The sequence below is a fragment of the Pteropus medius genome, unplaced genomic scaffold (assembly GCF_902729225.1).
Source record: "Pteropus medius unplaced genomic scaffold, Ma_sr-lr_union100, whole genome shotgun sequence".
In the NCBI taxonomy this organism is placed as follows: domain Eukaryota; kingdom Metazoa; phylum Chordata; class Mammalia; order Chiroptera; family Pteropodidae; genus Pteropus; species Pteropus medius.
The window spans coordinates 9445519-9471755 of record NW_024349796.1 but is presented as its reverse complement, the minus strand read 5'-3'; the positions used below and the strand labels follow the sequence as shown (position 1 = coordinate 9471755).

Genomic DNA, 26237 nt, shown 5'->3' with positions numbered 1-26237 from the left:
GGATCAATCTAATCTAATATACATTTCAATACTATTGGATAGGTGCAGTGGGGTAATTTGTTTATTCTACCCACATTTTTTCCTCCCCAAGAAAAGCACTTTATCATTCTTCAAGCCGAAACTGCTTGAATTCAACAGAGCTTCTTACCTTTGTAAAGATCTTTCATCTCTGGAATGATTAACTCAGAAGTTCTAAAAGAAGAGAGATAAAAACAGAGTGAGTTTGAAGGCTGCCAAAAAGATGGAAAGATTCTGCAAGAACAGAAAGAAATCCCAGAAATACCAAATTTGTGCTAAGGACAGAGAAGACGCTGTTCGAAATGCTGACAACATTTGAGGCAGAAGATCCTCAAAGGCTCATAAATACAGCTAGAAAGACGGAGTCTGGGCAAGCAAGCCTCCCAGCATCATGAAGATGCCCAGAGCCCATGGCATGGGAACACGGTGTGGCCAGTCTAGAGAGGGCCAGCTCTAGCCCAGGCTTACACCGTGGGCATCTCTCGGTGCCTTCCAGTTTGTGCCGAAGATTAAAGAGGCTTGCCAAACTATGTTATTCAATTTAAGATCCCCTGACTGCTTCCATGCTAGGTTGTGGGGTGCTGGTTGAGAAATGAATAAAATTGTATATGAATTAAATTAAATTGTTCAATAGCCCATGTACAAGACTCACCAAGATAACATTATAAATATTTACAGAAGTTTTGAAAAATAAAATAGATAATTGAAAAATACATTAAAATATTTGTCAGTTCTGATAATAAATGTATGCTCCAATTATTGACCTCTGGACCCAATTCAGAGGAGATAATTTAGAAATTTAGAGCTTTAGAGACCCCAAAATATCTGTATACCAATGTGGTACCCATTCCGGTTAGAGCCTGAGACGAAAGTTAGAAACAGTAATACTGACTCTGCTTTTATTTGAAATTTGATATTTTGTTCATCATTGATTTCTGCATTAATTTTTATTGTTAAAATATTGCATTATTAATCTTTATTACTGAGATAGTTTTTGGTGCACCCTTAAATTTTATACTTGAGAGTACCTCACTCACCTCACCGTAACCTCAGCCATCACTACACTCACATTGTTTGGTTTCTAGAATATTAATCAAGGTGTCTAGAGAAACCATACAAGGAAATAAATATCTCTTTGGCTATAAAAGTCTATAAAATGGTAGGAGTATGCAAAGCCTGAGAGAGCATAATAAATCACATTTAACTTATGGCATTCATTTTTTGACTAGAGATTCACCCCAGAACAATCTCCTCTCATATGCACATGAGGAAACATAAAACTTATTAACTTTTTAAGAGTTAGTACTAAAGTAAAAAGAATCTTAAAATGTTTTGACATATTTTTAAGTTTTTCCATTATTATTCATTTAGGATTCAGAAATTCTCTCAACAATAGTTTACTGAACTATTGTTTGCAACATATCTGAATATTCATTACTTTTATTTTAATAATTCATTAAAAGTCCAATTAGCATCTGTATTTGGGATTTTCAGTTAGATGGCAGCTGTAAAGTATACCACATGGAATTTGGGGTCTTTTTTTGTCTATATTTTTGTTTTATGATAATGCGAATATCTCATTAAATAGCGAGTCTACAGGATGAGATGTGGGAATTTATATTATTCAGTTATATCCTCAGTAGTCACCAGTAAACAAAGAGTGAGACTGAAATAGAACATACTGAAAAATGTACAGGAAAATCATGCCAGAGTCTTCATGGAAAACTATGTTCTAAATGTGTTTAGTCACAAACAGTAATGCTATACATTTTATAGCACTCTATGATTCACAAATTACACTTTTTTTTTCATTTTTCATTCAAATCACATAACAACTTTGGAAGGCAAGTTGTCTGGGTATGTTACATTACTTTACTTATAAGGTAGCTGGCGTAAAGCCTCCGTAATATTGTACGAGAAAGACATTGTATTGCGTTCTCTGAAAAATGTGATTCAACATTTTTATTAGATGCATGTAATGCCAAACTTACAGAATGAGTGAGTTCAGTGGATTCAGTTTCCTAACGAAAGCAGAACAGCCTACCATTTGGTTAACTAGAGAGACGAGAGACACATAGTCGTAATTTGAGAGTTGAGGTGCTCCAAATACAGTCCCCCAGTCTCCCTTCCTGTTTCTGCATTTCATCGGTTCTAAAGCTACCGTCGCACAGTCTCTGTGAGAAATTAACAATAAAGGCACAATAACAACGTACAAATGTCTCAGGCTAAATCAAACTCTTTCATGGAGAGAGATAAGAAAGCACTCCCCCAATCTTCGATTCATATTAATACAAGTTGGCTCATGTGGTTACCTGATTTCACCTTGAAATATTGAGATGTAGACCCTGGGAAGCCGAGACAGAAAGACCACAGGTGTTCGACAGCATGTGGGAGAGAAAACAGAAGGCAAAGCAGGAACAGAGGCAACTTCTCCGGGCCTGTCCAGGATGAAGCCCATAACGACCGCCTTGACCAAGAGAAGACAGTGAGAAGATTGCAAGACAAAACAAATGAATGAATGAATGAATGAATGAATGAATGAATGAATGAATGAAATAAGGTTGTCATCTGCCAATTTTGTAATTATGTCAAGGACTGATGTTGTTCTCATGCCCTGGACAATTAGAGTCACTAAGATAGTTTCTATATTAACTTAAAATATTATTATATTTCCTTCTAAAGTCTTTCTATGTCTACCTATGCACTTCTCCTTCCTTAGTGTCCCCAAGAAAGGTGTGTTGCTACTTCTCATTTTAAAATTCAATTTATCATCCGTACTGGATTTGGTCTTCCCTTGGAGGATCATGTTCTTGTTTAATAACATATTATTTTTCTCAGCCATAAAAGTTTGAAACATCAGACTCATCTATACCTCTCCCTCTTTTCTTGCTAATGACATGCTAAGCTATCTGCATTATATTTCTGTATCAACTAATTACTTTATTTCTAAACCCATGACCCCAATTCAATTCCCCCACAGGCTACTGTAACAGACATCTGCATTTATTTTCCACCATGTCTATCCTATTCCTGATACACCTGATACATTTTATGTACAGCTGCCACATTTTCTTTATGAAACACAATTTTAATTACATCATAACCCCATTCGAAAGCCTTTAAAATTTTTCCATTGTTCGAAGAAAATGTACAATTGCAAACTTGCATTTGAAGAGTTTTACAACTGGACAAGCTGACTCCCATAATGTTTCTATTGCTTTCCCATTCGCTATGCTCAGGATTTCTCTAATTTTTAAAGTCCCATGTATTTGCTAATAGGATTCAATATTCCTGGAATGTATCTTGTGACCTTCTTTGAGTCAATTACTCCGCAAGTTTTAAGACTCATCTCAAATGCCATCTAAAAATGATGCTTTTTCCTGAGACCATGAGATCCTTCCTCTGAAATCCAGTGTCTTGTTTATAGAATATACCATTTTCTGCCTTATATTGTAATCATTTAAACTTTTCTTATTCCCCATATATTAGAAAATTCTTGAAAAGAGTAATTTTACTGACTTATTGTTAAATCCTTCATTGTGCCTAAAATGAAACCAAGTATTACATAGAAATCAAACAGAGCTTGGTTAAACTTCTAAAATAACCACCTGTAATGTCAAAAATGAGTTAATATTATCAAAGCAATTTCTTTGCAAATCCTTATGGCAATAAATACCTTCTATCAGTCTTCATTCATTCATCCACTTGTTAATTCTAGATGATTTGAGGATAGAGTTTGGGAAAATACCAATGCTAGTCTCAAGAAGGTCAGTCTAGAAGGAAAGACAGAAGGAAAATGGGTCTAATAAATTGTCATTTATATTATGATGCAGAAAGAAATGAAATAAGATTCTGTTAGAAACCCATTCATCTCCCTGAACTGCTCACAAATACAAAACAGTGTCTAATCTATGGAAGGGAACTCATCATTTTGAACACTTACAATGTACAGAAATGGGGTTAGGGGTTTTGCTTACATTACAGATCTTTTTAATTTCACTAAATCATACCAAGGTAAACTCGGCCCAGATTTACATGGAAATTAAATGCTAGAGCTGCAGTTTTGATGTAAGTCCATGCAAGTCAAAGAAAAGCTGGAATGATAAAAAAATCAAGCTTTGTTTTAAATTCTATTTTTTTGCTAGATTTCTTACATTCTGCCTCTCTAGACTATGAGGTTTTTTATGAGCAGATCAGAGTGTTTATGTGAGAGATTTTTGTTGCTTTCTGTTTTGTATTTTTAGCAGCAACTAGAACACTTGATAGAATATGGACGACATTTTCTAATTTATTTTAAACCGCTGATATTTGGATATGTTGAAATGCACAGTCTGACTTTGGGAGGGACCATCTATCTGACTCTTCTGACCTAATCCCCAACTTTTCCAATGGGTGAACCAAGGTCCAGGAGTGACTGTACTCTTCAGCATCGTCCAGCTGGAAATGCCGAAGCAGAGATTTTAACTTATGTCTTCTAAGTCCAGTGAAATCTCCACCATGCTAAGTTTTCCTATAGACAGCGACCCACACAAAAGCAGTAATTTAAAATCATGTATCGTTTCATAGTTTCCGGCTTCACTGGCTTTAAGGCTGTCACTTCTGTTTGGTCTCTCGACTGCCTTTCGCCAGAGAAAAGCTCTCCAACTCAAATTCCAGAGAGCTCCAAGAAGCGTATTTTCTATGGCAAGGTCTTGACCGTTAAATTGCCTTCACTTTTCTTCTGACGAAATTCAAGTTTATTAAGTTTTGAGATGTTGCCCAAGGACTATGGCTAAATGTAAGAAAAAGATTTATATTTATCAACAGTTATTTTTCCTTTATTGTGTAAGAAACCTTAAGAGTGACATCGTATAAAACTAGAGAACAAGAAAATGAAATTTTAAAATAAAGTATGAGTTTTCCTAATAATCCTCCTTCCATTTTCCCTAATAATTTACCTTACTTCTATATATGTGTGTGTGTACACATATATGTGTAGTATACATAAAGCTTATATTTAAATGCAAATTATATGACATGTATATATAAACTATATATAGGCATACCTCGTTTTATTGCATTGAGTTTTATTGTGCTTTGAAGCTTATTTTTGACTACTTTTGAACTTTAAATAAATGGAATTAAATTGTACATATTCTTTTGTGCCAAGTTTTTTTCACTCAGCGTTTATGAGATGAATCCATGTTGTTGCAGGTAGCCAAATTCATTATTATTATTATTATTTTATTGCTGTAGGTATTGAATGTTTCACAATTAATTTATCCTCTTTATTGTTAAGTGGATACTTGGATGATCCTGGTGTGAGGTTGTTACAAACAAACAAACAAACAAACAAAAACCCTGCTAATGCCATTCTGATGCATATCTTTTGGTACACACGTGTATGGATCTCTCTTGGAATTACCAGGTCCTAGGTTTTACATATGTCACCTTTAAAAGATACTTCTAAACATTTTCCAAAATGTTTGTAACTTACTCTCTCATTAGACCTCTGCAAAGAATCCTGTTGCTTTACAGCCTTGCCTACAGTTGGAATTGCCAATTTTTAAAAAATTTTAGACATTATAGTGTACGTATAGTGGTTATAATTTTTACTTTTCTGATGATGAATACCTAAGACCATCTTTTTACATGATTATTAGCCATTTAGATATCCTCTGTTTTGAAGTGTGCTTACTTAACTCTTCTGCCCATGTCTTTCAATTGGGGTGAATGTGTTTTTCTTGCCTTATAAGAGTTCCTGGTATGTTCTGCATGCACGTTTTCTTTTTCAGGTTACTTATGGCAAATATTTTCTTCCATTCCATGGCTTGTATTTTCTTTCACTCAATGCACTCATAACACACACACACACACACACACACACACACACAATTATTTTAAACATATGAAAAACAGCAAAGAATTTCTCTACATGGCAATAAGTAACCCTAGGTAAGAAAGAAAACATGTTAAGTTTCTGGTATATCATAGAAGCTCAGTGACTTCGTCCTGAATTACCATTGAATGATGGCATATGTTTTAGTTCTGTTTAATGAAATCCTTATTAAAATACTGCTACAATATTTTTGAATGTGGTAGTTACAGTTTCCTAGCAGAAAAAAAAATCACGATTAAGAAAATTTTTGAAATATCTCAGGGATCTGGGCATCTCCCATTGACCAAAGAAGAGAAGCATGGATTAGCATTCTTGAAAATTCTGAAAAACTGTTAGCAGGTTTTCAATAATTATTAACCCAGATAAAAGTACCATACACTGTATTATTTCTAACATCATATCTAACTCCAGAGATATATTTAAGAAAATAGACATTGAGGAAAGAACATATTAAATAGTAGAAAGGAAATGGAAACACGACTGCATTGGAAGTGTTTAAGACTTTAAAACAAGAATATTTCATGTTGAATGCAATGTTCACAACCTGTTTGGCAGGTATAAAATGATGAGTAATCAATTACCATAAAACTATTTATAATTAAAAAATAAAACTTTATTTGCAAACTTCCTTGGACAGTGTTTCTGGATTTGTTTTTAAAGAAGTTGCTTGGAATGACAATAAAAATCTTCATAGTAGACATGAATGTGAATAAAACACTATATATGAGCAATTTCTCTTGTACATTGAAAATTGCTTGTTGGAAGAATATATATAAATCTATACAAACTAAGTTAGGCATTTGAAAAAGTCATTTTAATTTTTTGACGAGTACCTATAGCTCTTAAATATTCCAATAGCTGCAATCAATTATGAAATCTATGAACGTTTCCTATTGTCAACTCTATTGCGTCATAAATGTATATTACTTCTCAAGGTGAAATAATAAAAAGGACCGTTTAAGGAATGATACATTCTTTTAAAGGCTAGCCTTTCAACAGTGGCATAAAACAGGTACAGCCGCCATAATTTCACTAATATAGTCAACCACTGACATCTATTGGCAAAAATAAGTAGACAAGTTTCATTTATAAGTTTCAGTTAACTTATGAATGAAGATAAAAATGTTTAATGGCTCTAGTTTGAATGCTACAGTTTATTTAGAAACTAATTCTTAGCTATAGTTTTGGTTAAGTTATGTAAGGACATAAACATTTTCAATATATGTCCACAAATAAAAGTTAGAAATGGCCTAAATAACTGTTTAATTTTTACCCTCATTAAGATTGCAAATTAAAGAGAAAGCCGATTGTGATGTTATTTTAAAAGAATTTAAGTGTCTGGTTTTAGAACAAGTTTCAAGTTCAGAGAATTTCATTTTCTAATTTGCCAGAGGATTAGTTAAGCTGAGCAAATACATGGCATTCGTGACTCTAAAATAAAAGAAAGTGTCACATTTTCAAGCATATCAGATCTTAGTTTCCTACCTTTTGTGCATTTTCCTGGGCTTTTTCACTGTCTTTTTTCATTCTTTTCTCTAACCTCCCTCTCTCACTAAACGCCACACCCCAGACTTAACCAGACATCCATCCCCAATGTTTTATAACTTCAAGACAACGATGCATTTTATTAAAGTACTGTTACCCTAGCGAGCTTCTGGGCACAACTTCCTTCATTTACACATTCAACAAAAATTTTAAAAATATCTCTACATGGTATAAACTGTTTTAGGTTCTGTGATTCCTTTTGAACAATACAGACAAAAATCCCTGTTTACCTGGAGTTTTCCATTCAAGTAATGAGAGGGAGAAAATAAACAGAAAAAAAAAATGGTATTGTATGCCAAGTGGTGATAAATGTTATTACACGTGTGGATAAAATAATACAGGGAAGAGAGTTAAAGATACTTCGACGGGAGACAGGCTGTAGTGTTAGCCATGCTGCATGTCGTGGGTGGTCAGGGAGGCCCTCTGTTGATATTTGAGCAAATCAGGTGAGGTAGTAAGTGGTGGAAGTGACTAGGGAAGAAATATCCAGAAGGGATAAACAGCAAGAGTAAAGAAACTGAGGAGGACGGGTGCGTAGAAAGGCAGAAAGGCAGCAGGTAGATGGCGTGTGTGGCTAGGGTAGAGAGAGCGAAAGGAGACAGTGTCAGAGAAAAGAGAAGCTGAGTTCTGCCGTGACTTTCAGCTCACTCTAGGACGCAGTGTTAACTCTGAGTGAGATGGAAGCCATGGGAAGGTTGAGTGGAGGAGCGATATGATCTGACTTACATTTTAAAAGGATTCCTCTTCACTCACACACACACACCCGCCCTGCCCTGTGGCCCAGTTGAGGACACACCACAGGGGTCAAGACAGAGACAGTGCAGAGACAAGGACAGCACTCCAGGGAGGGGTAAACCGTAGCCTGAGCTGACGGAGGTGAGTGAGTGAAAACAGGGTGGTGGATATATCTTGAAAGTAGAACCAAAAGGATTTGATAACTGAATGGGAGAGTGGTCTGAAAGAATGAAAGAGAGAGAGAGAGAGAAAGAAGGAGTCTGCAAACTCAAAATGACATCCTCTCTACAGGTACCAAAAAACTCTAAAGAGATAGCCAGAGGTTTTTCTTTCGGTGACGGGTTGGTATAATAAATGAATCTGATAACATTCTAAAATCCAGGACATTAAATTACGTCTTTCATGTGATTTCCATGGTCATGGTATTGCAAATGAAAAATCTATTACTATCTTTCCAAGTATATATCAGACACATAACAGAACACATGATTTCAATTTATGATAATACTACAATACTGAATCGTTCCCTGTGATCATTTACTAAATCTGTTTTTCAAAAACGCTTCCTCAAGTCATAAGACATTCATTATTAGAACCCTGATTCCATCTAACTATGAAATACCAATTGATAATACTCTTCAGTAGAAACATACTCTGGCTGCCTAATTAATCAGAGCGTCAATGCTATATTGTGATTTAGACCATGAAAGAAGTATAGACATTCAATGTTAACACATTTTAATTCTATAGTGCTTGTACTGTGAACACTTTATTGGTTTCAAGGGCATTCTGTTGGCCAAGTTACCTGAGAGCTACCTCGGCATCAATTATAAGATCGGAGATGTAATCAACAGCTCCACATGACACACTCTGGGAGGCACACTCTAATTTCCTTGTATTTTCTCCAACTCATTTTGTGTATCTAAAAGTGGCCATAAATCCTCTTGCAAGTTATTACTCTCTCTATCCACTCCATGCAAACCTGTTTGGGGGAGTTCTTTTAAAAATTCCATCTTTCAAAACATCTCCCTGACATTTTTGGCAAAAAAAAAAAAAGAAAAGAAGAGAAAATTCAAATACCTACTTCTACTTGTTTCTATTTTGCTTTTTATTTTATAACATTGTTTCCTTATACATTTATTCCAGGTTCACTCTTTGCTCTTCCTGACTACTGTATTCATTTTAACTTCATGCACTTAAATTATTCAATTCTAAGCACAGTTATCCTGGAAATAAAAAATTCTTTTAAAAATAATCTATTACTTTAAAGAATAACTCAACATGAAGATAGTCCTGTTGAAAACTGCATATGTGTGTGTGTGTGGTCTTATAAAGAGCCTTAATTTTTTTTTTCTTTTCTTAATTCTGACCTTCCATTTTCAATATCCTTTGCTTCTCACTGGCTTGTGAATGTGCCCTTTCCTTATGTCTGAAAATCTTTCAACCTTCGCCATTCATTCTGAGAATCAGCAATATGTTATGTTTTTATAGAACTTTTCTTCCAAGGAACAGAGTGTTTCATATATATTACCACATTCATCCTTAAAATTTCTCTCACAACACCCATAGCCCTGACTAAACGACACCTCGGCTGAAACCTCAATCCGTATCTTTAGTTCTTCCTTCCTTGACTGCCTTTCTTATAAACTCTGTAAATCACATTTTCAGAATCTTGCATCTGTAGACAATAAGCATAATTCTGTCACGCAAATGGCTTTTCTTTCTAACCTAGTTCTCAGGATTTGCCATCTCTATTTCAAAATTTTACCACGGTCTGCCCTTAAGGTGTGAGGTTACCAAGGTCTGGCTTCTCCCTGGAAACTCTCTTCTCCCTCACAAATGTGAAAGGACCTGACTTGATAACATGCAGTACCTGCTTTTTTCTCAACCATGTCACTTATGTTTGCTCTCAAGTACAGTGTTGTTTTTCTACTAATGATTAAAACTAATACTCTAAGTTGTATTTGATTTTTATATTCAAATGAATTATTAAAATGCTGATCCCTCTGTCGCAATAGCTATCATTTGTTAATGAAGCAGTCACTTTGATAAATACCCAGGTGGATTGCCTCATTTAATCTTCACTATAAGCTTGAGAGCTCAATGCTGTTTTCTATATATCGGAGATAGAAAAACAAAGTTTTGCAAAAGTTAAATAATTTGCCCAACGATATGTATAGTAAGTAGATGAACATGGACTTGGACTTCAGCAGCCAAAATATACCACTATTTTTCACTCAACATCGTCTATACACAAGTATTTTACAATAAAATTTTCTTTAAAAAGCAGCAATGTTACTTTCTTTCAGAATTCATCAATTATCTATAAAACACTGTATTTGGGGGCTAAATTCGGTAATCGAACTGGTTCGGAAAATCAGTCTAAAATCTATTTACTCAAACAAGGCTATCTGTACTCAAATGTAAAAGTTTTTTCAGACTTAAACCATTATCTTTAATCAGACTTAAAATAATTACTTTTAATATATATTTTTAAATGAAATAAAACCATTAGAGAAAACTTAAGAAGAAAGAGAGATTCTGTAGAGGATACATTTTCTATTTCTATGTACAGAGCCATCCAGTCCCCCGTTTTGTTTTATTTTGTTTTGTTTTGTTTTGTTGCGTTGCGTTGTATTGTGTTTTGCTTAATGGAACGGCCTACTTTTATTAGGTAAAGGTAGTCTGTTACAATGACCTACTTCATCACGTGGCATCAGCTCTTCCCTTTTGACTTCTTAATTCTGAGAATTTAGTCAGCATTTCTATGTGAGCTATTTTCTTCTCATGGAGCTCATTTCTCCTCAGTCACTTTATGTAGTGTCCTAGGGATATAAGGGCTGTGCTAAGTATGCAGACACTGAAGCAAGAAGAAAAATTAATAACATAACTTTAAGGATTGTTGGGGTAAAGCTAATAATCATGCTAAGTATTTTTATAGATACATCACATTTCAAGCACTACATACATAAGATAGAGTTAGCAAAGTAAAAGGCCAAGATAAAGAAATGTAAATATATTTCCCCATGCTATATAATACTTGAGTTATATTACTTAATTTGAGGGTTATAAAAGAAGAAAAAAAAGAGTTATTTGAACTGGAACCCCAAAATGTCAAGAGCATGGCAAACTAATCTACTTCACTTTGTGGTATGTCAGTGTTACAACAGGACAATAAACTATATTTTGTAAATTAATTGTTAGTACCTCTAAATCCTTGAATAGGATGGGCATTAAAGATAATCTTACTGAAAGAGCTGAGAATTTGATTGATGCAAGAATGATTCAGACGATCTGGGCAGATGAAATGATTGTCTCTTTCTAGTTTACCACTCCAAGTATCTCTCTCCAATTTTAGGTCCATTTCTTTAAAATAAAAAATACTATCGTGTGACAATGTCCCTTCAAGTCTACTTGACTGGATAAAGATGATGTTTATGCATTAAAAATCATTTCCCAATTGGCTGAAAATATAAAAATAGTAGCAGCTTTTAAGCATTTTAAACGTCCTTCAGGTGAGCTTTGAATCATTGACATGAGGTTATGAAGCATGCACATGTAAAATAAGAGATTTCCTATGCAAACATTCAGACCCTGTGAAAGCCATGCAAATGCTCCTTTCAGAAGAAGAGGGGAAAATGGCTTGTTTTTTGTTTTTTGTTTTTTTAATCTCTCAAATTAAACCTTTTCCGCAGCTGGGTACAGTTGCAAAATAAAGATTTACATATCTTTGACTGAAAAATAATTTACATAGCACAAGGTAAGTGACTTCACAATATGAAGATTGCAGGACACTGACACGTAGAGGTACCAGGTCACTAAAAAAAAGAGACTCAGAGAGCCCAGGTTATTGCTGAACTTGATTTATTACACACTTGGTGGAAACACCACCCAAACCCTTCAAATTAAAACTAACTAAAATCTAAATATCTTGAGTATGGAATGGATTCAATGGTGTTTAGATATTAAACTTGACCTCAGAAATAATGCAGTTATATGAAAATTGTATAGAAAAATATATATATATATACGCATATATATGATAGGGAATATGTCAACATAGAAAAGCTACCACTTGGAAAAAAAATTCATCCAAAAGAAGCACAGATTATCTCATTCATCCTGTCAACAAAGAAGAAATCAAGAGAGCAAGAAGGAAAGTGATTTCTCCTGCATTTCATTTGTGTGAGTATAAAGACATTAAAAGTTTGTTATATAAATAAACTTGCTAAAGAGTAAAATGATGACATTTAAAGATAAAAATGCCAAATATTAGAACTTATTCATCAAATTTAGCAGGTTTAGAATCATAAAAAGAAAAACTTTTACTAGCTTTTCATTTGGTCCCATTTGCACAAAATAATATATTGCCATATATTGTCAGTGAGCTGACACTCTGCCAAGTAGTCTTTGATTCAAATCTATAAAAAGAGTAAGATGCGCCAAGAATATCTGACTCCACAGGGAGGGAAAAAAAGAGACAAGACGTAGGATCATAGAACCCATAGAATTTTAGAGCTATAAGGAATGTAAAAAACTATCTCATCTCTTTCCTCTCTTTTTTAGAAGAGCAACCAACAAGTAATAACAAGACCTAACTCAAGGGCACATAGCTAGTAGATGCCTGATTACCATACTCTAAAATAATGAATTATATAAAGAAAATGTAAGATGTTGTATATAACACACAAAAGAATATTAGATATAAAATTACTCTTTCTATATCTGTATTCAAATATAGTTTAAATAACTTAGGCAGGACTTGAGCAGATAAAAGTGCTACTTTTACAAGGATTAAAATCTTAAATATTTAAATTAGTATTTTCATTATTCTTCAACTATTTATTTTAAAAATAATTTTAAAAACTGCATGTTTGGGCCACCCTAAAAATATTGCATTCTTTCAAAGTAGTTTATACATTTTTAATTGCAGTTTAGTAAGAATTTTGTAGTCAGCATGTCCATTCCAAACTTAAGAAATGTTGTCACCATATTTGCACATTTTCTAAAATATCTATCACACTCATCCATAAGTGCATACAATTTATTGGTAGTTTGTACCATGCTTTAAAATTTATGATGTCAAGTGCTGATAGCTCTTTTCTTGTTTCTAATATTTATCATATTATAAAATATCAATAAATATTAATGTATCCACCATATACTAGCCTTAAGAGAAATCAATGCTTTATTATTTCTAGACACTTATATTTCTGCATTATCTGAATAATCATAGTCATTAAACTTAAAAATGTCAAGTATTCCTTTAGATTGGTTAAGGGGACACTACAGTTTTCTATTTGATTTGAAAATAAATCAAGCAACCAAGGCATTCTTGAAGTAACACTATTAATTACTTCTGCTAATTACTCTGAGCTGAATGGACACTGTGTGGGGAAGGGGTAAAGCGATCTTCTATGTGGTTAGATTGGAGGGACATCCCACACCTCACCTGTCAGCCTGCCTCTAAGGAACCCCCTCCTTGGGCAACATATGGACCTTCCCAGAACAGCAAATTCTGTGAGAATTTCTATGCTGAGTTCAACTCTCTGGTCTGTCCCTTCCACAACACTGTCCTCTCCCAAGACTGGTCTTCTAGCAAAAATAAGAGGAGAAAAGTAAGCCTTATGGAAGCGACACTCCTATGCCCAACATAAACTACTTCCCAATTTTGGCTTGTTAGTTCTGTCTTTATTGCTAGGGTTTACCATTCAGGATACTTTCTAGTACCTAAACTGATGTTGATTCACTGAATAATCTATTGAAAGAATAAGAAAATTTTGTTCAATAATTCTTTGAAAAAAGATTTTGAAAATGTTCTTTCCAAGAACTAATACAGACCCTTAATAATTCCTGGGCGTAATCACCATAAAGACCTACAGGTCACCTTCACTCAGCGGTCAGTGGAAGACAGAAACAATACTTTCACATAGTCACTGTGCCCACCTGTACCCCAGCAACACAGAGGAGGGCAGGGTTCTAAACGCCTAAAACTGCAACCAGCTGTTCAATAAGACCGATTTCCAACATTTTTTATCAAGTTAGCTTCAAAATGTGTGTTTTCGAAAAAGAAAGGAATCTCGATTTCAAATATAAAACATGTGTTTTATATTTTCACTGCCTCCTATATGTTATTTAAAATTAGAAAACAGACAAACAAATAGAATTTGCTATTTGGAAAGAATGTCACACTACGCGTGCGATTTGCCGAGATGAGAGAAACACCTGGGCAGTCGAGCGCGCTTGCCTCTTTTTTTTAAAGAATGGATTCATTACAATGAGACCTTGTGGTCTACTAAGATAAGTGTGGTTTCTGGGAGCTGACCAGTAGTGAGTCAGCCTCTGACTTTGGCAATTATAAATTGTGAGAATCTGGGCTACTTTTCTGATTTATGAGAAGGGTGTCATTTTAGGCTACTTCATAGGGCACCTAAGTGGATAAATTTACTTATGCACAGAACATTTCTGCTACCCTGCCTGACACACGGTAGACAGTTAATAATTGGCGGTTCTCTTTCCATTTCAACTTTGGCCATAGCTATAAAATAGCAGTTTTAGCTCTTCATTACACACTACATGCTTTATTATAAAGCTTAATAGAGTTTAGATTCCTGAATCAGTCACTGAATTATCATTGCTTAAGCTGTGTACTAAGATCAGAGTTGAGGCTCGCCTAGCCACTTGGGATATAACACACAGGAGCAGTGCACTGCTCTGATGGCTACTGACCCAGAGCAGTGCACGGTCGGGGCTCAGAGGCTGCTGCAGAATCCTAATTCCAGCCGTGCCATCTTGGTAAGATTACTCGACTCTCCATGCCTCAGTTTCATCTAAAAAATGGCAATAAAGGGAGCTGTCGAAGATGTTCAATTGAACTATATCTGTGGTTTCTGCAAGAGTAGAAGAATTTGATTGTAGGAAAAATAAGGTGAACAGATACAATGAAGTATATTCCAGCAATAAGAAGCATAGGAGACAGACACAGATGCATCTTTTTAAAAGGTCAATGAAGGACATCAAGAAGCAGAATAAATATATCTCACAACACAATTTATGTGTTCAAATTAAAATGCACATATACAAAATAGCAATACACATTTTGTAAGAATTTTGCACACAAACTCTCTCATTTCAATGTTTGCATGGTAGGAGGAGAATCAAAGATCAGCTTATAGTAGAATCCTGTAAATGCTCATTCTCAGATCACAAAAAAATGTAAAGGGAAGTGTGTTGTAATAAGCCCTTTCGGCTTTTCTGGTAAGAAAAACATTTGCGACCTAAAACAGTGCTACAAACAGTGGACGAAAATCTTTATCAGAACATGATATTTTTGATTTACTATATTGTGAATTTAATATCCTACTGCTAATTGACTAAAAATATTTAAAAATTCTTTTTTCATCTTGCCAGATTTCAAATAAATCATTTGCATGCTTTCAAATTTGGCTAGCAAAAACATCATAAAGGTTAAGTACAATGCTTAAGGACTTAAAAAGATTTTAATCTCCATGTCATTTATAAAGCCTGCAATTAGCATATATTCAAAGAATAGACTCTATAACAGATAATATTATCATGAATTTCTGTCTTTAATTCATCTAATAAAATATTAATCGAAGTTTTATATAATGATGAAAAATCCTAATATTTAAATTCTAAACTAAGACTTCACATCATTACAAACAAGTTTGTTAAAGTTCATTAATAAAATCAAGTTCACTAATCATAACAAACTTATTTTATTCTGTTAGATTTAGATTTCTATTAAATCCATTTTTCTACTAAGCACTTATTTAGAAGAAAGTACACCTTGATTTTCTAAAAATAAAAATAAACTCTTTAAAACTGTCCATTAACTAATAAAACCACCAATTTAATTACTTTTCCCATTCTCAAGAATATAAAATGATCTAAATTATAGTAAGCGTTGTTATGCAAGTGCCTAATAAACTTATAATGATTTGACATTAGGGCTATATTTCCATTGGAACCAGTGGAAAGTTTTATTTATAATTTTAGGCTTTTCTAATCACCAAGCATATTGATGAAATCCACTCTAAAAAATCATTCTGACCCTTACTGTTTTCTAGTTATAACGTTAGGTATGAACACTTAAAATATACATAACTAAGAAGGTTATGACACTTTATGAAAAGAAACAGATTCTTACTGCTTTTATTTCTATGCAGTTACTGCTGTTTAATGAATTATTTGCATATTCATATATAATATAAACATGATAAATTAAAAAACTGTGCTATATGTCTCTACAGTTAGCATAAATCAAACTATTTTCTCATTAACCTTGTCTACACACACTGATATAATAACAAGAGCCTGATCTGAAAATAATATGCTTTTTGAAAATAAGTTTTTCATATTCAATACTTGAACAAATCCTTCATTTTGAGTTGCACATTATATTACCTCGGAATGGAAAATTTGACTTTAAAAATAACCAAAACACAAACCCTTTACCCACACATGCAGATTATAGCAAGCAAAAGTGTAATGTCTCATTTTTAAAAAAGAAATCTAATGCAGATTTTTCTTATAATGTCCCTGTAACCACACAATATGTTCCCAGGAAATTATTAGTGGACAGCTAATCCAATATCCTGCCCCTTGCAGGGGAATGCAGCTGATGCTTCCAGGGAAGTTACAAACCACACAGACATTCTCCTCAGGTTCCTATGTGCTTGACTTAGCCTGAAAGTTATATTTGCTCCCTTAGGAACCTGAAACAATTTATTTAAATATAAAAACATGACTTCGAATACCTAAGGCCAATCATAAGTTTTGTATCAGCTGAAGAAAACCTATCATGGCAAGACAGTAATGAAACTAGTTATCCCAAACCTCAGAATACCTTTACCCATTCCTAAACCAATACCCCCTTCAAAGGCCATGCAAAGAATCTCTTAAGAAGAAATTTGTAGATTTGCCATTGTGGTTAATGGTATATATATACTTTTTAATGTTTTCCCCAAATATCTTCTCATTCTGGGTTTGGAATCATAATGATTCAATCATTATCTACACAATCAATAATATTATTCTCAGACAAACTTGTTATTAAAATGTTTATTTGCGATGATTCATTTTGCTCCTGTATTCATTCCCTTTTCCATTTTGCATCCCCTAAATCAAGCATCCTAAGGGCAATCGCTGGTTTCGGAGGGTCCCCCAGCAGTGTCCTAACCCTTACAGCCTAAAATCCCACCCTGGAGCTCACCACTCAAATGCCCCAACACACGCCCTCTGAATTGTTCTCTCCTTGTTCACTCTTCCGGGCCTAAACTCCCTCTATTGCTTCAGAGTATAAAGAGTGATTAGCTAGTTAACCTAATAAATTATTTTAAAATAAGTTATCAATAAATGACTGTGGAATTCTGTATTGGATCCTGGAATGGCAAAAGGCCGTCAGTAGGAAACCAGATGAAATCTGAATGAATTTTGGAGTTTAGAGTTTAGTTAGTAGTAATATTCCAATGTTGGCTTCTTGGTTTTGATAAACATGCATGACAATGTAATATGTTAAGGCAGGGAGGGCAGAATAGATGAGGGGTCTATATGAACTCTGTATTATCTTCCCAGCTTGTCTGTAAAACTATAGTCCAAAACAAATAGTTAATTTTAAAAAACAAGTGTTGCATTTTAAAACAAGACTTCAATTTACTAAAACAAAAAATGAGGATAATGGAAATTTCAGATAATATGATGGTGCTGCAGAGAGAGAAGTTCAAGATGAAGAAACTTCAGGTCACTCTTCATTTTACCTTTTAGAGGCAGCTGCCTCTTTCTGCCTTTGCATAAAGGTTGCCTGTGAAGGAAATTGCATTCATTTGCATGACATCTGGCCAGGCAATGACACAGTCTCAGATTTACTTTGCAGAAAGATGAATCCTGTTGTATTATGAACTGTGGCCTTTAGAAAGACAAGAGAAGATGCCAGGTGAACAGTTAAGGGGCAGTGCAGAACCATCAGGCAAAAGCTGTACTAGACCAGGGGAGGCAACGAGAAAGTGAAGTGAGCAAATCAAGAGCTGTTAAGAAACGATATTGGATGTGGAGAGACAGAGGGAAGAGTCAGAAATGACTCCTAGATTTTCTGCTCAGGTCACTGAGCAGATGACAGAAAAATTGACTGAAAAAGAAATTACAGAAGGAGTCATTTACACAGAAGGCAAAGATAATAAGCATGCACATGCTTACAAGTTTGTGGAAATTTTAAGAGATAAAAGGATGAGGCGCTTGGGAGAAGGGCCTGAGCTGCAGATGAAGATTTGAAATTCATCAGCCTTAAGGTGATATAGATAAATTTATTGAAGATTATACAACTAGTTATTGAGGTAATGCACATAGAACACATATTTAGGCTAGAAAACAGTCGAAAATACCCAACTACAAAAATGCACAGACCAGAGATTGTTAACCAGATTGTTTACTAGAGAGATTCATAGCTTTATGCTAAGGAATTCATACTTAAAAAAAAAATAGTTTATAGGAAAAAAACAATTATTAAAAACTATTTTTGTCTCATGTAAATGTTTCTATCATATTTCATTATTTATCCCCAAGAAATACCACAAAAAATGATAAATAGAAGCAAATATATAGCTTAATACAGAAATGACACACGTGTAATAGATATTAACTGTTTCCACAGACACATGTATATTTCTCCTTACTCATAATATCAAGAGATTAGCATAATTTTCTTCAATATTAAAAATCCAATAAGCCTTCTGACCAACCATATGTATAGTTACATTTTTGTTAAAATGAAGTTGGTAAAGTCCTAGGATGATGACAAATTCTACAAGAATAATTCTACAATTCTTCTACCTAAATAATTTTCCCACTAGAAGAGTTTTCACTTCAACTTGGTATAATTTTCCCCTTGTTTAAGTTTCTCTCTGAAAGATCTATTTTGCAGAAGGATAAGGCATTAGTAGTTGCACTTAACAGAGATTTCATGTTGCACTGGTTGTGAAATTGAACTAAAAGTCAAAAACATGATTTGCTGTCCCCTTTGGAATAGTATTTCACTTCAATGTGAATTTTACATTGGGAAAGTAGAAATAATGATTATGTTGTACTTAAAAAACCAAGCCACACAAAAAATATATATATATAAATAAATATAATATAAATAAATATAAATATAAATATAAATATAAATATATATAAATAAATATAAATATAAATATAAATATATATAAATAAATATAAATATAAATATTTATATTTATTTATATATATTTATATATATTATATTTATTTATATATACATGTTTTTTGTGTGGCTTGGTTTTTAAATGTTAAATATATAAATAAATATAAATATAAATATTTATATTTATATTTATTTATAAATATTTATATTTATATTTATTTATAAATATTTATATTTATATTTATTTATAAATATTTATATTTATATTTATTTATATAGATTTATTTATATATATTTAACATTTAAAAATCTCTACCCACAGAAAAAGTTATATTGGCTTTATCCATATTTATTAAACACCACTCATCTATTCTAACATTAATGTTGAAAAATAAGTTGTGTTGAATTTCACCAAAGGTAAGCCCACAAGTCTATCCCATGCCAACAAATGTCTCAGTCACAAGTAATCATTCAGAAGCTCAATCGAAATAATAAGAAACTGATGTATCTAAGAGTAGCCTGGGAAAGTAAGATTTCTTCAGCTGTAAAGTATTATTTCCCAAGAGAATAAGAAGACAAGTTACAAACTGGGAGAATGTATTTGCATTAAAAAACATCTAATTGAGGACTATTACACAAAATATACAAAGAATTCTCAAAAAACAATAATAAGAAAACAAAGAACCTGACTGATAAATAGGACAAAGACCTTAACCAATACCTCACCAAAGAAGATGCACAGATGGTAAATAAGCATATGAAAAGATGCTCTACATCATATGTCACCAAGGAAATTCGAATTAAAACACACCAGTGTGGTGTTATGAATGCTAGAATGGCCGAAATCCAAAACACTGACAACACCAAATGCTGGTGAGGATGTGGAGCAACAGGAACTCTTATTCGTTACTGATGGAAATGCGAAATGGTGCAGCCATGTGAAAGGCAGTGTGGTTGTTTCTTACAAAACTGAGCATGCTCTTACCATACAGTTCGACTCCTTGGTATTTACCCGAAGGAGTTAAAAAGTTAGATCCACACAAAAACCTGCACATGGATGTCGATATCAGCTTTTTTCATAGTTGCCCAAACTTAGAGGTAACCATGATGTCTTTCAGAAGGTGAATGGACAAACAGCAATGCAATCAAACAACAGAATATCATTTAGCACAAAAAAGAAATGTGCTATTGAGCTGAAAGGACATAGCTGAATAATATTCCAAAAATCACGTTTTCTTGTTTTATTCACCCAATGACAGATGATTAGGTCATCTCCATATCTTGGTTATCGTGAATTATGTTGTCTGAACATGGGAGTACAGGGAGATATCTCTTTGAAATCAAGATCTCTTACCCTTTGAATATATATCCAAATCATATGATAGTTCTATTTTTAATTTCTTGAGGAAACTCCATACTGATTTTCATAATGACTGTACCAATTTACATTTCTATCAACAGTGTACAAGGGTTCCCTTTTCTTCACATCTTAATCAACATATGCTATCTTTTTTTTTTTAACAGCCATCCAAATCACTGTGAGGTGACAGCTCACAGTGGTTTTGATTTGTGCTTCCCTGGTGATAAGTGATGCTGAGCACCTTTCCATGTATCTGTGGCCATTTTTATGTCTTCCTTTTAGAAATATCTATTCAGGTCTTTTGCCCATATTTTTAATCATGTTCCTCTTTTTTGCTATTGAGTTTTATAATTTCTTTACATATTTTGAATAGTAACCCCTTCAAACATATGAATTTGCAAGTATTTTCTTCTTTTCTGTAAATTGATTTTTAATTTTGTTAATTGTTTTCATTGATATGCGGAACCTTGTTAGTCTGATGAAATCCCATTCGTCTATTTGTTTTGTTGTTGCCTGTGCTTTTGGTATGAAACCAAAAAAGAAAAAAATTTCCAATATCAAGAAGCTTTTCTCTGTTTCTTCTAGTAGTTTTATAGTTTTAGGTTTTAGGTTTAAGTCTTTAATTCACTTTTACTTGATTTATGTATACGGTATGAGATACTGGCCCAATTTCATTCTTCTATAAGTTAGTATACACTGTTCAGAAAATTATACATACTTAAATACATAATAAGTGGCATAAGAAGAGTAACAATAATTAAGGCACAGGTACTTGATAAATATCTGAAAGTACTAAATTCATTGGTTAATTATTAAATTCCATGAAGTCATTAAATTCATAGGCTAAAAAATTATAATGGTATGAGGAAAATAAAAATAATAGTTAAAAATATTTGCTATTTTATGGAATCTTTAACTTGGATTTAAAAGAGTTTCTACTTTTTGTTTAAAAATAAATTTGAAATATGTTTGATCTCCGCTCCCTCAAGAGACTATTTCAAAATAATAAAGGAATAACTATTGTACATTACACAATAGGAAAGATATTTGGAGAAGAGTCTTGAGTAAAAAGTAATTTTTCTTAATTTAAAAATCCTATATGATGCAAAAAAAGTACAATGCAGCAGAGCAGATGAAGAGGAACCTTACATGAAAGGCCCACAATAGGAGAAAGAAGACCAAATATGGAAGTAAATAATCTAATTGATAAATTGACAGTCCAGAGGGAAAAAAAAACAGAATTGACAAGATATTATTGAAAAAATAATGAAAGAAAGCTTCCCAGATGTGAAGAACATAAAGCTTCATATTAAAAGAATCAATCTTATGTGTCTAGCTCACTAAGGAACAGCAATAAACTATTTCACAATGCCAGCAATAAAAATATTTAAAAATTAGAATTATGTGGATTAGTCATCAGCAACATTTGATGAAGCAGACAATGGAGCCATAGTAGCAAAATTATAGAGTGAAATGATTTTTAGCCTAAAATTCTATCAGCCCAAATCATCAATTGTATAGTCATAGGGGAAAAAAAAAAGAAAGAGAGAGAGAGGAGAGAGAAAGAGAGAAAGAGAGGAAAAGAGAGAAAGAGAAAAGAGAGAAAGAGAAAAGAAAGAAAGAAAGAAAGAAAGAAAGAAAGAAAGAAAGAAAGAAAGAAAGAAAGAAAGAAAGAAAGAAAGAAAGAAAGAAAAAGAAAGAAGGAACCTAGATCTAAACTTCCATCTTACGTGAAAATGAACTCTTAATAGAACATAGGTTTATATGTCAAACTTAAAATTCTATTTTTTTTAGAATATAACAGGAGAAAATTTTTGATCTCTAAGAATGGAAGAAGAGTTCAAAAACACATCCATAAAAGAAAAACAACAACAACAATATATCGAACTTCACCAAAATTAAAAACTTTTGCTCTATGAAAGACCCTGGTAAGAGGATGAACTATCATTAGGAAATATTCTTTGTAAGCTACCTATCTGACAAAATATTCATATATCCTACATATAAAGAATTCTTAGAACTCATCAGTTTAAAAAGAAAAACTAGTGATCCAATTAGAAAATGGGCAAAAACACACATAAAGAAGTACTTCATCAAAGGGGATATGCAGATGGCAAATATGCACATGAAAAAGATGTTCACCATCACTAGTAATTAGAAAATTAAAATTAAGATTATGATGAGTTATCACCACATATCCATTAGGACAGATAAAATTAAAAACAATGACAAAACTAGAAGCTGGAGAATATGTAGAAACATTGGATCTCACATACACTGTAGGTGAGAATGTAAAATGGTAGTCTCTGAAAATATTTGGCAGTTTCTTTAAAATATATATATGTATGTGTGTATATGCATTTATATTGCAAACCTCACATTTATTCCAGATAAGTGAAAACTTATGTCCACGCAAAAATCTTTAAGCAATTGTTCATAAAAGCTCTTTATAATAAACCGAACAACCACGATGCCTCCCAGTTTGCGAATGGTTAAATAAACAGTGGTACATCCATACTATAGAATACAACTGAGCAAAAAAAAAGGACTATTCATGGACACAACTTGGATGGATCTTAAGGACATTATGCTAAGTGAAAATAGCCAATCTCAAAAGACCACATACTATTATGATTTTATTTACATAAATCATCAAAATGACAAAACTAAAGAGATGAAAACAGCTCAGTGGTTTCCAGGGATTAGAGATAATACAGAGGAGGCGACCATAAAGAAAAACCATGAGGGAGATTGTTGAAGTGATGGAATAGTTCTGTATCTGGATTATGTGAACCTACACATGTGATAAAATGACAGAACTAAACACACATGTGCCAAAGTCAATTTGCTGGTTTTGACATAGCGATATAATTATGTAAGATACAACCCCAGAGGAAGACTGAGTGAAGTGTGCATAGTACCTCTCTATATTGTTTTTATAATTTCCTGTGAATTATATATGTAATTATGTTAAAATAAAAAGCTTAAAAATGTAAAATAAAATACATCGTATGGCTTAAAATATAACTCAAACTTATATCATTAATCCTGCAGGAAAAGCAAACCACTTTAACATAAAGCTCCCTAAATATATTGTGGTTATTAAAAGATAAACTTCCTATATACATAGCATTGTCCCTGGGCCTGCTAATCTAGGCTATATTTTTAAGAAGTAACTTACTAAGAGATCTCTTGTAATAAAGAGCATAAAGTATGTGAAATTACAGTGATAAACTTGCAAAACAATACATGTTCTACATCAGCCTTCTCTTCAGTTCCTATCCCTTCTCTCACCAAAATTGGGTTGACACTAGGGTTATACTTCTTTTAAAATAGATCATAATCTGTATTCCACTTATGTCCTTACAAAGCTTGAAATCTTGCCTAATGAATTTGCACAGATATTATTTTAAAGTTGTATTTCATGTACTCATTCAATTCAATACTTATTACCATCTCTGGACCTACAAATAACAGTATTAAAATATGATCCTGAACAAACCACTTCATTATATTACTCTCAGAGATGTAAGTCTTCTTTAAAAATATAATTTTATAATGCTTGATATTTTTGTTCTTTCAAATTTATGATGAATATCTTCATATCAAAGAATGTACATAATTTGAAATTTTAAATTATATCAAAGAAAAAACATAGGTTTTGGACTCAGCCCTGTATTCAAATCTTTGTTTCATCACCTTAAGTGTCTTTTAGGCAGAAGGAACTGACATTTTTAGCTTGTTTCCACACATATATAATGAGAATCTTAGAATTTGTATAAGAATGAAATTAAACACTCTATGTAAAGCTATATACAGTGTCTGGCATAAAATAGGAGCTTATTAATTAAGTCACTATCATTAATTATTTTATTAACATCCTTATTGTTTTACTTTTAATACATCCTATATTCCCTTAGTTGTGCATACTGGTTTCCCACCATACTCATCTCATTTTATTTATTTACTTTTTACAAATATTCACTGGGATAGTGCAAGGTACTGTGCCAAGTGCTGTGCAATGGACAAGACCTCTGCCTTGCACGAGAAAGTAAGACAAGACACAGATCGCTACAGTAGGCACAGAGGATGAATAGCTTTGCAGCACTACCAACTGAAGTTTGTTATTGATAGGAGAGTTCTTCTAAAGAAGAGACAACTTTTAAGCTATGCTTTGGAGGTATATAGAAGGCAAAAAATGGATAAAGGATTTCAAATAGAAAAAAAATTCCATGAACTAACATGATTAGAGAGCAGAGGTACCTTCAAGGAATAAATACCAGGAAGTCAGTTCATCTGAAGAAAAAAAAAAATCTGTGTTTTAGAGAAATAGTTTACATATCGTCATGCTAAGCATTCTGCACTTACTAGGTAAGCAAGAAGAGACCAATGAAGGCTTTTCTTGTTGTTCAGAAAAGTATACTCAATAGTATCTAGGTTAATAACTTTGTATAATACTCCTCTATGTAAAATATACTGTCTAAAAATCGATTGATTGAAAATTAATGTATGTATGACACCCCTGAGTTTCCTGTAGCCAGTCTATAAGTCAAATCTACGTACCCCTGATCAGATGATTAAAAGGCTCAAGGAGTCAAGGAATGATAAATTCAATGCAAGCTATTGCCGCTGTCCTATTCCCGGCAGCGCATGTGTTTGATGACTTCCTGCCTTCTTTATAATGTTGAAAAGAGAGTTCTTCCAGCAATAATCTACAAATTAGGAGAACCTCATTCAGCCTGTCAAAAAACTCAAATGATTGAATATCTCTAAGAATTTTGCCAGATATTTTACTAACACTTGCTAAAAAGAGTGAATAGTTTTTCATTGCCTTAGTTTCCTTCTCTATTCTAGAAAAAATTAATTTTAGAAGTTTAAAGGTTAAATATCTATCATATATGTGCGAAGGCAAAATTATTATGCAAGACCTTGTTATGAAAAAAAAAAAGACAGGAAAATCACCTTTTCACGATTTGAGAATGTAAGGTGATTGGTTTAGTGAGAATTTTGTTTGCCTTTTTTCTTTTCCATTAATGACAAGTTATCCCTAGCTAGAATTTAGATCTGATTGAAATAACAGAACAAAATTAACTTTAATTTATATCACAGCTTAGATAGTGGATTCCAGGAATACATAACAAAATAAACAATTGCCTTATAAGTAGTAAAGAATATTATATGCTACGTTTAAAATGTATTTGGATATAACGGAGAATTTCAGATTAGACATATATAGCCTGGATGTGTTTTTCATATTTTTTTTAAGGAATTAGTGTTGTTAAATATAAAGAGAACCTTAGCATCTTCTCTCTATTATATATTTTAAAAAACTACACTGTACAGGGAACAGTCTTCTCAATATGTCAAAATCCCACTACCCGCACTAAAGGGTCTTGAATATACAAAATATTTTTAGCCAAAGATGTACATAGATTCCATTTGAAATATTTTTAAAATTATTTTACTTAGCTATATAAATATCTTCCATGACTGCTACCCTGCCTTACATATTTCTGCATTGA

The 26237-nt window shown here is 33.0% G+C and overlaps 1 protein-coding gene across 1 annotated transcript in view; it reads left to right on the top strand.

The window, feature by feature from the left end:
- The first annotated feature begins 12251 nt into the window (after nt 1-12251).
- Nucleotides 12252-26237, top strand: part of RGS21 (regulator of G protein signaling 21) — a 39537-nt gene continuing 25551 nt past the window's right edge. The window contains exon 1 of the mRNA XM_039883356.1: nt 12252-12361. The gene's annotated coding sequence lies outside the window, so the exon portion shown is untranslated. The remainder of the gene's footprint in view (nt 12362-26237) is intronic.